We start from the raw sequence: 12,894 nt of genomic DNA, 5'->3' as shown, positions 1-12,894 counted from the left end.
TCCCACTACTTCAACTGTCACACTTGTTCCGTTACCTGCCCGCAACAATAATTTTTTATCTCTAAGATATTTTGTCTCCTCGAACCCCTGCAGAGAAACACAAACATGATTAGTGGCTCCCGAATCAATGACTCAGTGGTCAATTGAGTCTTCCACTAAACAAGCTTCTATCATTAAGAATTCCATAAATTTTCCTTTAGTGGCCAGTTATTCCTTGCACTCTTTACAGTTTGCCTTAAAGTGCCCTTTCTTACTGCAAAAGAAGCATTTAGACTTAGATAAGTCTTTAGGCTTTCTGGTTCTCTTCCTTTCTTCTTGTGGTGGCCTAGAGACCTTAGCCTTGCCTTTCTTAGCATGCTTTCCTTTCTCTTTTGAGGAAGAAGCAATGACTATATTTGCTTCTGCTTTTTGGACCAGCTAACCGTCAGTCAACATCAATTCATAGGATTGTACCTTCATGAGTTGGGTAAATGTCAGGTTTTTGTTGCCAAGGTTATATACTGCTCGAAAACCAACAAAATCCTTGGACAAGATTTTGAACACCACCTCTATTTAGGTGTTTTGGTCCAAATTGGCCTTATTGTCTGTGGCTTGAGCAAAGTAGCCCATAAGAGTGATTATATGGTATTTGACTGGAGTATCGGGTTTTTTCTGGGCATGCATTAAGCTAGTTATAGAAGACTATTAAGACAAGTCAGTTTGGCCTCTAAACATGTCTTCTTGCTTATCTAGAATCTCTTTAGCAGTCTTACAGCTCTCTAATTGCTTATATAGAGTGCTGGTCAAGTTTGCCAGCATATAACAACAAGCTATCTCATCACTCTTCCTAGCATTTTATAGCCTCAGCTTGAGTGGCTAGAAGGCACTTAGTATCAAGAACTATTTTAAGTTTCTCACAAATCAGGATAATTATTAGGTTCCTTATAATTGTTTTCGTTTAGTTTGTTTTTAGTGAGTATGTTTAATTAATGAGTTTGTTCCATTTTCGAACTGAAAATAAAAAAAATATATATATTAATATATTTGTATTAAGAAAATGTTTGAAAACATTTTGCAACATTATGATATGCATTAAAATGGTGCATGCGTCTTACATTAAACCTTCAAAACATTTGTAAGCCATTGCAACAATAATTTCCACTCAAATTGAATCAAGCCACCGTGGGGTGATCATGATCAACTAGTAAGAACATGGTTATACACTTAGGCATTCACATGTATTAATAATCGTGTAATGTTTAAACATCATTCTAACTTAAGTAGAGCTCCATAGGGAGTTACTTAACTAGAAGTTCTTAAGTGTATAACCATCAACTCAACATCTATCGCATTATGCACCACAAATGAGTCATCATGGAACAATCTCACCGAGTAACATGCTTTGATTAGTTGTCCTCTTTTGAAGATATAATTTCTTGAGCTATCGCATGATAATACCTACCACAAAGGTCATTCCAATTATCATTTGATCACAAGAGAATTCTTCTAACTTTCAGGAAATCTCCTCAGTGAAACCCACATAGCAATCCTATCGTAAGGTAGTGTACTTGCCATGCCATCACAAGAGACTATTGATGGAAGTCGTAGGTCCTGTTTAGGAACCTTCTCCCACTCAATATATTAAAAAACATGCAAGGTTTTTATAATTTCTGGTTTCAATCATGTATGATCAATATATATATGACAAGTACATGTGACATTCTTTCCTAAACTAAATGGCATGCTTACCTCATGTATGCATGACATGCTATGACAATTTTATAATATTCACATTCAATTATTCACAAGAGCCGGTCAAGTAATTTTGATTCTCCATAGTTTTTCTTTTAAGGGAAAATCGAAGAAGTCAATATGAACCATGCACTAGGAAGGTTCCCAAGAAAGGGAGGTGAGTTGTATTTGACCACTTAGAAACCAATCTTTTCCTTGCCAGATCCAATCCTAGACATGCACCATCTCATTACCACACTTCTCACATTTATACAACCAATGAGCAACATTTGCTTTTATTTTGCTTTGCATGCAAGATACAAGTGTATTAATTGTAATAAATGAATTTGTTTTATTAATCAATCTGTTCCAAAAAAGTACAAGTGTATATTGACGAAAATACTACACTTAAGGCACTAGATCCAACACTATATACATGAATAGCTACTGTATGCCACTTCACTTTGGCAAAGTCTGGATCAATCCCTCCTAATTATTCTGAGTCTTTGTCTAACATGCATTCGAGCAAAAAGTTTATAAGTTCCAAGGAATGTAGTGAGATCTGCATATGGAAATTTAAAAAAAAAACTTGAGAATTCTAGCTTAGAATTAAAATTCTTGAATTTCATAGGAGCATTCACGAACTTAGTTGTGAAGGCCCTTGCCCTTTGAGTTCTGAGCCATTAATTTGCAGACTAGATCCTGGTCTGATCTCGACCATCTACCTGATACTAAGATTCATTACTTTTGGCTAGAGACGCTTGGCAACTACCCAAGTAATTTTCCTAACTACAATTTTTACCAGAATACAATGTCCTCACTACCTTGGAGTACTAATGCTTACACCAAAATATCAAGTACTCGCTTTGTCAATCCATTCCTTAAAAGGGCTTCATTAGACATGCAGTTCCTACCTTTTATAGATAAAAAATATTTCTACCATATTTCATGGACCTAACGGACCTCCGCATTCCACTATTCTTTAACTGATTTTACTAGGCAATCAACCTTGAGTAGGGATTTACTCACACGAAGACTGTTATCTATTTATTCAATCTTTTTGAATTTTTTGTTGACTTACTAATTTATGACTGCATCCTATTATAGCCTAATCTGTGTTTGCTTAAACCAAGTTGGATCCGCAACTTCCTTATGTATACCTCTTTATCTAAGGAGTCTCTTCCTCTTTTCATCCTAACTAGGGTTGAGGCGTTTCCTTGGCCCCATTCATCGTCGTCTTTGGCAATTTCTCTTATTTTCCCTGTGGTTTGTGTTCCTCACACGCCAAGCTCATTCAATCTTGTGACTTATTACACCAGTCACATTGCAAACTCTACTGTAATTCTTGGCGTCCCTCTTGAAATGCAGACTTTCCAATTGTGATTCCCATATTTTACACCCTAGCGAGCTTCCTTGTGTTTTCTGTCTTGACAGACTACCCCGTGTTTACTATCTCGATGGACTATCCCGTGTTAGCTATCTCGATGGACTACCTCATGTTTACTGTCTTGGCAGACTACACCGTGTTTGTTGTCTTGATGGACTTTGTTGGTTGCCATAGTCGAGCTATGGTACATTAGACCTCTTTTGAGGTGTTGCCTCATAGGATCTTACTGCCATCGTGGTGTCACCCCATAGAGCTTGTTGACCACTGTCACGGTGTTGCTCTATGGAACCAAATAATCGTTGTCATGGTGTCACCCCGAAGGACTAGTTGATATCATTTCATTTCTTTTTCAACCTTGATGTTAAAACATAGAAGCGTCCCCTCCGTAAGGCCTGGAGCTTTGCACATCATGGTTTTCTCTTAGCAACTCTGTATGGCGGTATTTAACAGGAATTCCATTTTCCTTATTCCTTCCCCTATTCCTCCATTTTTTCATTCCTAACCTTGATGCTCGAACACCACAATGTCCCTTCCGCAAGGCCCGGAGCTTCGCACATCACAGTTTGCACTCAGCAACATTGTATAGCGGTATCTAACAGAAATTCTCATTTCCAAGTCCTAACTTCATTTATCCCGCTAACACTTTCCCCCACACTATGCATACATTACTCAAGCATATCATACAATTTATCATTAAACAAACATCACGCCAAATTATCTATCACCAACTATGTACCATAAAACAATCAACAGACAACTGATAAGAGCTCACACAGTATTGTGCACATACACAACCTACTCTTTCTTCAAGCTTATACACACCGTATCTTAGGAAACCTCAGTACATCATCAACATGATACATGCAAGTCACATATCATCATCTATCATCCAAAGGCAAGTTATAGAAATTCACCTCACTTTCTTATCCTTGTCAACTTAGCTTGTCCAAACACCAGAGCCTCTTTTGTTCTGGTAGCTAAGCATGATAACCATTTATTGGTTAAACTAAAGGTATTCAACCCTTAAAACTTAGAATCCATCATTGTACAAAAGCTTTTAAGGGTTCTTACTCTAGTCTTTTCTTCAGTCCACGAGTAAAGAAAGGTAAAAAAGCTTACCAGCTCCTTAATTTCTCTACTACTAGGCTTCAACACATAAGACTTGTATGACATGCAGAGCTTCCTTCAGCTACATCCTCTTCTTCTTCAGAGTGATTAGGAAATTTCATCTACACACACACACCTATATATATACTATTGTGGCACGACCTTCACCAATTGTCACAACCATTCATCCTTAATAATTTTGTCTCTCTCTATAGAACTAACCAGTTCCCATCTAACTAAACTAGAATTGAGATTCAACTAATCACAATTTAGCCATTAAAATTTTAAAATTCCCAGTGAAACCCAACAATTCGCTAATCCTTGCAATTTAGTCCTAGCTTTCCTTAATTTCGGGTTAATTAAAAATAATCGGATGTTACAACATATCATATACACATCCAAAATAGGCATATTATATGGACCATTTTATCACCATTCAAAATTTTCACATCAAAACCTAAACACATGCCACATAACCGAGTCTGGAATGAATTTAAAAGTCTACCACAGCTAAAGTTGGATATTGTGAGCTTTGGAGTGATCCGATAGACACGTTCAACAAAATGCCAACTACAGAAACAGAGTAAGAATTATGAATGCTTAATAACTTCATAGGAACTAAAACAGTAAACTCACCTCAATTATAATTAATATAATGAATTAAATGCTATACGACTTTCCCGTTTCCATATTTAACAGTAATAAGGTGAGATCATTAGATGCAAGTCTCAAACAATTCAATTTATACAATACCATTTACTCAATTCGATGTCCTTTAATCAGTATCATCAAATATTTATATGCTTCAGATAAATTATTCAATCGTCAAATAACATACCCAATTTATACAATTCAGTCCAAATCAATGCCACAAACCATTGAGCATAATAAGAAACATTTACATCATTCCAATTTCATTTAACCATTTCCAATCACAATATACAATATCAATCATTCAATTCCTTTTAACCAAAACCATTTAGCCTGATAAAATAAAATAAGAAATTCGGATACACGGGTAACCACCAAAACACACCAGAAAGCATCATAGTGCTGAATAGAGGCACCAAAGTGTGAATAGAGGCATCAAAGTGCAAACAGAGGCACCAAAGTGCAAACCCTGTACAAGTGTGCTACTAACCCTATTGGGATGCCAATTGTATCCTATCCTATTGTTCATTCGGCCATGATTTACACATTAGTATCATTTACTACAATTCATTCCATTGCTCACATTTTGTACAATTCCAACCACAATTCAAAATATAATCACATATCATCAATTTTAGTCCACTTGATGTCAAAACAGTATATATGCCTTTTAGCAATATAACATCACCATGTATATATCATACACTCGTATAATAAATTTTATATCCATTCAATACTGCATATCTATCCGTATTATCACAAATCTCACATTCTCCGATGTAGTCCTTTTGATGCCATAAGTCATTGAAATTTATAGTAAGCTCCATATGAACTTACCTTGAAAATGACAACTACAAAGTGTTAGGGACTAATATGCAATTTCTTTTTTTTTCTTGATTATCTATCGATTGATTCAAATCCAAATCTATAATAATTCATTATAATTATCAATTTCAATAGCTTTTTATCATCTTAGTATATGAATATAACAACTTAATTTAATTTTACACAATTTGCCTAAAGTTTTTCATTTATTCAATTTAGTCCCTAAAATCAAAATAGCTATATCTTTAAATTTTAATATTTATTTTTCAATATGATTTCAATTTCATCCCTATACAGCCCTTTAAATTCAATAATTATAGAAATTTCATGTCAATTCCAAAATATTTTCATTTTAGTCCCAAAGGTCAAAACTAACAAAAGTCACTTTACACATTAGTCCTTAATCAATTCTAAGCTTACAACCAATCCATTTAACAAAAAAACATAAAAAATCATCAATGGAAATATTTCAAAACTTTAATAATTTTACGATTTAGTACCTGCGATAGTTAGATTAAGCTACAACGATCTAAAAAAACATAAAATTTATGAAAAACGGACTTAATTTGGACTTACATGCAAGAGCTTAATTTTGGCCTAATTTTCTTTAGCTTCAACCATGGGGAACTGGGTGAAGATGATAGGAAAATGAAGGTGATGGTTGTCTTTTTAGGTATTACAAATTTTAACATAAAAAAATATAAAATTTAATTAAAAATAACATCCTTTTAAAACATCATCATTCCACCGCCCATTAACCTTTAAAAATGTTTAATTCTCATTGAAGCCCTAAAAATTTATTAATTAATCATTCTAACTAGTAAAAATTAATAGCGATTAACTTTTACATTTTTTACAATTTAGTCTTTATACATGAATTAATCACTAAATCGAAAAAATTACTAATCCAAAATTCAATTCACCTATACAATAACTCCATAAATATTTAATAAAAAAATTTACAGGCATTTTTTACAAAATCGAGGTCCTGATATCTCATTTTTTGACACCACTGATTTTAGGGTCAATACACTTGTACTTTAACTAACTATCCAGTTGAAAAATTTCACTAGACCAAAATTCAATATAAAATTATAATTAACTTGTAAATATTAATTAATAATATTTACGGAGTCAATCATAAAGAATGGGGCTCTAAAATCACCGTTTCCAGAACCACTAAAAATTGGGTTGTTACAATGTTGTAACTAAATGGTCTACGTACAAGCTCCCATGCTTCATTCCTCTCGAACTGTTGTAACTCTTCTTGCACAACCTGAATACAATCAACATCATTTAAGGCCTCTTCAACTCGTTTTGGCTCGATTTGAGAAGTGTAACAAGCTAATCGAACCATGCCTCTAGAATTCTATCTTGGTCTACCTCTTCTTTTCTTTTTTTTTCATCATGGACATCACTAATAATATTTGTTATTGAATGATTCTTCTTGAACCTTGAAAAAGGTTGAAGTGGTTTAGCATCGATAGACTGGTCATAAGTTTGATCAATAACTTAAACTTCTTAGCTCTCTATTTCTGACTTTTCTTCAAGTTTCCCAGTGCCAAGAGGAGTGGGAACAACCACAGACACATTTTCAGAAGGTTTATAATCCTCATCATCACTATTGATCTCTTGTACTCCAACATCATCAATTATCGCATTGCAAGACTCCATAACCTTTTGGATTCATTTATTGAACACTATAAAGGTTTTACTGTTGTTAGGATAACCAAGGAAGATCCCATTGTCAAACTTAGAATCGAATTTACCTTGGTATTCTTTGTCTATCAGAATGAAACATGTACTCCCAAAGACATCAAATACTTCATTGTAAGATTGTTTCCCTTCTACAGCTCATATAGAGTCACAAGTTTTTTGGTGTGATCAACACTCTGTTGATCATAGGAGTAACATGTTAACTGCCTCACCCCAAAAACAATGAGTAATGCCATTACTATTGAGCATTACTCTGGCCATTTCCTACACTTTCATGTTCTTTAGTTCCACCACTCCATTTTGTTGGGGTATCTTTGGTGTAGAAAGTTCATGATAGATCCCCTCTTGATCATAAAACTAAACAAACTTATCATTTTCAAACTCGTGTCCATGATCACTTCGAATCCTTCTTACCTTGCCAATAGTTCTTCCCTTTCATTCATCAACACTCTACAAAATCTTTTAAATTCATCAAATGCATTTGATTTATCTCTAAAAGACCTTACCTATGTATACCCGGAGTAGTCATCAACACATACAAGAACATATCTATTCCTTTCTAGGCTTTTTGTTTGCATACGACCAAACAAGTGGTGCTTTGGTCTAAATATGAGCCATCTTTTGATGCTTTTCACGATGTTGTTTGCCTTTCATACAACTGTTACACACATTAGGTGTAACACCCAACACGATCGCTGGGTCTAAATGCGTGATGTTACATTACATTGCAAAGCAACTCAGGCTAACTCCTTACATAATCATAAATTTTAAATCATAGCTATCATTCAAACCAAGTTATTTATCAAACATATTCAGAAATATACAATCATAATGTATAAGTGTCAAATTGATCATTTTATAGTTTCAAATTCATCATTTTACAGAGTTATGGAAGGTGAAATTTAGAGTTAGGACTTGAATCCAACTCAACTATCAAATTTCTATGTTGTGTCTCGAGACAACAGACTTCTTGTCTCAAGACAGGCCTCATTTTAATTAGGTTTTTTTGTTTCGATATCAACATGTCTTGGGGCATTAGATATCGTGTCTCAGGGCAAGGTCCCTTATGTTTCAAGACCAACCTCCATTGTTTTCTTATTTTAGCTTTGATATTTAAACGTCTTGAGACAAGGGGTTCTTTTCTCGAGACTTAGAGCAAGACAAAACTAGTTTAGCTTCGAAGTTTATTTGTATCGAGATGAAGGCCACTTGTCTTGAGACTTATATAGGATTGTATTGAGATTAGCTTACAAAGTCTCGAGACACTAAGTAGGTCAGAATATGAGGTAAAATTTATTCTTATGATCTTGAGACATGATCATACTGTTTCAAGACATAATGGTAAAATGACTCTAATGCACATTTTTAAGGGTTCAAACTAAACCAAATAACATCTTAAGTAAACCTAAGCTTTAAATCAAAGTAATACCATCAATATGACACATCTAAACATAATCAAACATCATCAAATCATAACAACAAACACATCATCATTTAACCATTTATTTCTCATTATCAAAATTATATAAACTAACATAATTATCTACTAATTAAATATTAAATTTCATATTATAAAACTTTATAGGCCAAATATCAAATATACCAAAATGATCATTTAAACAACATGACCCAAAACAACCTAGGTACATGCCATTCCAACTTAAACACATATATACATTCAAAAGAGGTAGCGAAATGATTCCCAAGCTGAGTTGTTAAGAATGAATGTTTTGAAACTTCCAACCTACTGGTAAGTCTAAATTATATAGGTTTATTTAACACATTTTCACTTAGAATTTATGCAAATTCCGATCATGTAGAAAGCTAATTGTGTCATTTTAGTTTATATTAAGAAATTGGGCATAATTCTAGTAAAATTTGTAATTTTACATAATTAGGTGTTAATTTTACATAATTTCACTTTATTATGCTACATGTTAATTTTTGTTTGCTCAATTTGCTGTAGTTGGACCACTGAATTAACGAATGTGGGAGCCAATAAAAACATACACATGGACATGAACTAATATCCACTTCATGTGGATGACAAGAAAACAAATTTGACCAAGAAAAAGTTGATTAAACCCAGTTGAAAGTTGGTTAAACCAAGAAAAACTAATATCCACTAGTTGGGTTGCCAAAACCGTCAAATAGGAGGGTGAAGAGCCCAATTCGGCTAAGGCATGAAAGGTATCCCAAATTATCTTTGGAATAATTCAATTGAAGATCCCTAAATGTGTAAAAAATCAAAAATCAACCCCAACTAATACCTTGATTGCCGTCCAACCCCATACCATAAATCAAGAAAGAATCGGTCACAAAATCAAGTAACCATCAACCCCTCATCCCACAATTCATGGCCGACCATGCAATGGGAGAGTATAAAGGGGTATGCATGCTATTTTTAGCAAACTCCCAAGTTCTCCCTCAAGTATAAATAGGTACTTCCAGTCACCTTTCATGTCATCCAAAAAAAATTCTCATTCATCCTTCCCATCCCTCAACTCTCCTCTTTCTCTCCTCTTTAAAGTTCTCCATTTTCCCTTTCTTTTAGATAGCATTTCCTTGAGAAAAACTCTCTTGGCCGACCACTTTGAGCAGCAATTTGCGAAGGAGCAACCGCGAGAATTGGAGGAAACCACCACGAGAATTAGAGGAAGCCACCACGACCAGTCTTAGGGGAATTGCCAAACTCATCAAAGAGTTTCTTCTTCCTTATTATTTTCAATTGTTCTTAGTTGTTCAAACATGATTGAATGTTTTTCCATTAATGATGATGAATTAAATTTGTTTTAGCTTGAATAATTGCAATGATTTAATTAAATTCATTTGATTCATGTTTATGTTGTTTTGTGCCTCAATTGTTCATACTTCAAATTAAAATCATTCATGTTATTCATGCATTAAAATATGCTTGGAGGCATTAGAATTAGTTGCTTAATCCTAATCAAATGGTGCTAATGGACGCGATAATTGGAAGTTGCATACTTAGTTTATATCCTATTTAGAATAAATTAAAAGTTCATAATAATATAAGAGAACACTATTACCTTGAATAACTTTAGGTTTATGTAATTAAATTGTTTCAAACCTAATCTCCCCTGTTACTTCACATAAATTCTAAGGATTTCTTAGTTAAATATGGGCATAAAAATATAAATTTTTTCTAAGTATAAGACTTCGAAAGAACTGATATGAGATTCCAAGTTAACTAATGACCGAGTTGCCAAGAAATATTTTCTAGAACATTGTTAAACATGATGAAGAGTGAATCGATTCAAGTGTTGTGATTGTTCTAGCTTATTCTTGTTATTGTTGTTAAAACTTGTGAATTTATTGCTAAAATCACTTCATTTCATTTTATTTAATCTCATTTGCATTTAGATTAGTTTGCATTTAGTTAATTTATTTAATTTTAACATCCATCACGTTAAAATATTGTGTTTTCTTAACCAACTTGTAAATTCCTAATTTTACAATTATTGGTTAAAAGATACAGTCCCTGTGGAGACAATAACTCTTTAACTTACTTATTACTTGATAACGACTGTGTACACTTGCACATTCTGTTGCGAACGAAGTTTTTGGCGTCGTTGCCCAGGACTGTTAATTTAATAATTGATTGTGAAATTATTTCTTGCAATTTGGTTATTTTATTTTTATTTAATTAATTTTGAATTCTCTTTTTAGGGGTTTATGATCATAGATCGAATTATCGATTTACTCACTGTAGGCCCTAAAATCAAGCGGCATTTATACAAAGGAGAGGAGAATGACTAGCCCAAAGACAAGCCGTAGAAATGGACCTTGAAAATCAAAACGAAGTTTAAGGAAATGGAGCTGCTAATGCTCGTAAGTCAATCCTTATTGCTGATGATAGAGATCGAGCTATAAGGCAGTACGCTGTGCCACTTTTTAATGAGTTAAATCTGGCAATTAGGAGACCAGAGATCGAGACACCACAGTTTGAATTGAAGTCTGTGGTGTTCTAAATGCTTCAAACAATGGGCCAGTTTAACGGAATGCCCACAAAAGATCCACACCTTCACCTTCGATTGTTCATGGAGGAAAAAAATCCTTCAAGATAGTCGGTGTAACCAAAGACGCATTGCAATTGAAGTTCTTTCTATACTCGTTGTGAGATAAAGCACTAGCATGACTTAATTCTTTGCCACCAAGCTCAATTTCTACTTGGCTAGAATTAGCTGAACGCTTTCTAGTAAAGTATTTCCCACCTAGCAAAAATGCTAAGTTGCGGAATGAGATCACTACTTTTCAGCAAATGGATGACGAATCCTTATATGAGGCATGGGAAATATTCAAATAGCTACTATGTAAGTGCCCTCATCATGGGATTCCATATTGCATTCAGTTGGAGACATTTTATAATGGTTTCTACGTACAGACTAGGATGGTGGTAGGTACTTTAGCAAATGGTGCTCTCTTTTCTAAGTCTTATAATGAGGCTTATGAAATCATCGAGAGAATAGTCAATAACAATTACCAGTAGTCGACAAATTGAGCAATATCCACTAGTTCTTCAATGCATAAAATTTTTCCACTAACGGTTTAAACAATGTTGCAACTCAGCCACCGAGTCAATTTGACATTATTTTCTGCGTATGCTATGGGGACAAATATTTTTTTGAGAATTTTCCATCAAATCCCAAGTTTTTTTTATTATGTAGGGAATCAAAACCAGAATAGAAGTGGACAAGAATGATAGTCCGATTTCTATAACCCTTCATGGCGAAACCATCCAAACTTTTCTTGGAGTAACCAATGAGCTGGAATGAACAACAACTAAATGTAACATAGATCAAATCAACCTCTTGGTTCAATCAACAAGTTCAGAAACCACCTCAAGATAAACCGTCCAACAATTTGGAGAATTTTTTGAAGACGTACATAGCTAAGAATTACGCCTTAATCTAGAGTCAAGTAGCAACATTGAAAAATTTGGAGAACTAAGTAGGTCAGTTAGCTAAGGAGCTTTGTAATAGACCACAAGGAGCCTTGCCAAGTGAGATGGAAAATCCAAGGATTGTGGGTAAGGAACATTGCAAGGTAATTGCTTTACAAAATGGAAGGACTTTGGAACCCAAAAAAGTTGAGGTTGAAAATGAAAATGCAGAGGAAAAGGAAAATTAACTGATAGTTTGTAACATCCCAAAATTTAGCTTAATGAGAATGTAGAATTGCATAAAAAATAATAATTTAGCTAAGCATTTAGTTTTTAAATGTGAAAGCATAAAAGTTAATTTGAGGTCCCAAGTTCAAATCCTTTCTATTGCAAAATAATTAAAATTTGCAAAAATCCATTGTTTTTAATGTATGTACCGTCCATACCCTTGTAACCTAGGTATAAATGTTAATTTTATAAAAAAATAATAAGAATTTATTCCTTTTTCTCTCACCCTAGCCATCCCTCCCCTCTCATCTCTTCCTTGGTCTTCAAATTTTCTTTTTTCCTCTATTGTTGCCGTCGCCCATAACAC

At 34.0% G+C, this 12,894-nt stretch overlaps 1 non-coding gene across 1 annotated transcript; it reads right to left on the bottom strand.

Moving 5' to 3' along the window:
* Positions 1-11,645: 11,645 nt before the first annotated feature.
* LOC121221475 (small nucleolar RNA R71) lies at positions 11,646-11,752 on the bottom strand. Its single transcript, XR_005918867.1, has one exon. It is a non-coding gene; the product is annotated as a small nucleolar RNA R71 (small nucleolar RNA).
* Positions 11,753-12,894: the final 1,142 nt, after the last annotated feature.

This window comes from Gossypium hirsutum, chromosome D09, assembly GCF_007990345.1.
Source record: "Gossypium hirsutum isolate 1008001.06 chromosome D09, Gossypium_hirsutum_v2.1, whole genome shotgun sequence".
NCBI classification, from domain to species: domain Eukaryota; kingdom Viridiplantae; phylum Streptophyta; class Magnoliopsida; order Malvales; family Malvaceae; genus Gossypium; species Gossypium hirsutum.
Note: the sequence above shows the minus strand (reverse complement) of the source record. Positions and strands in the feature narration are given on the sequence as shown.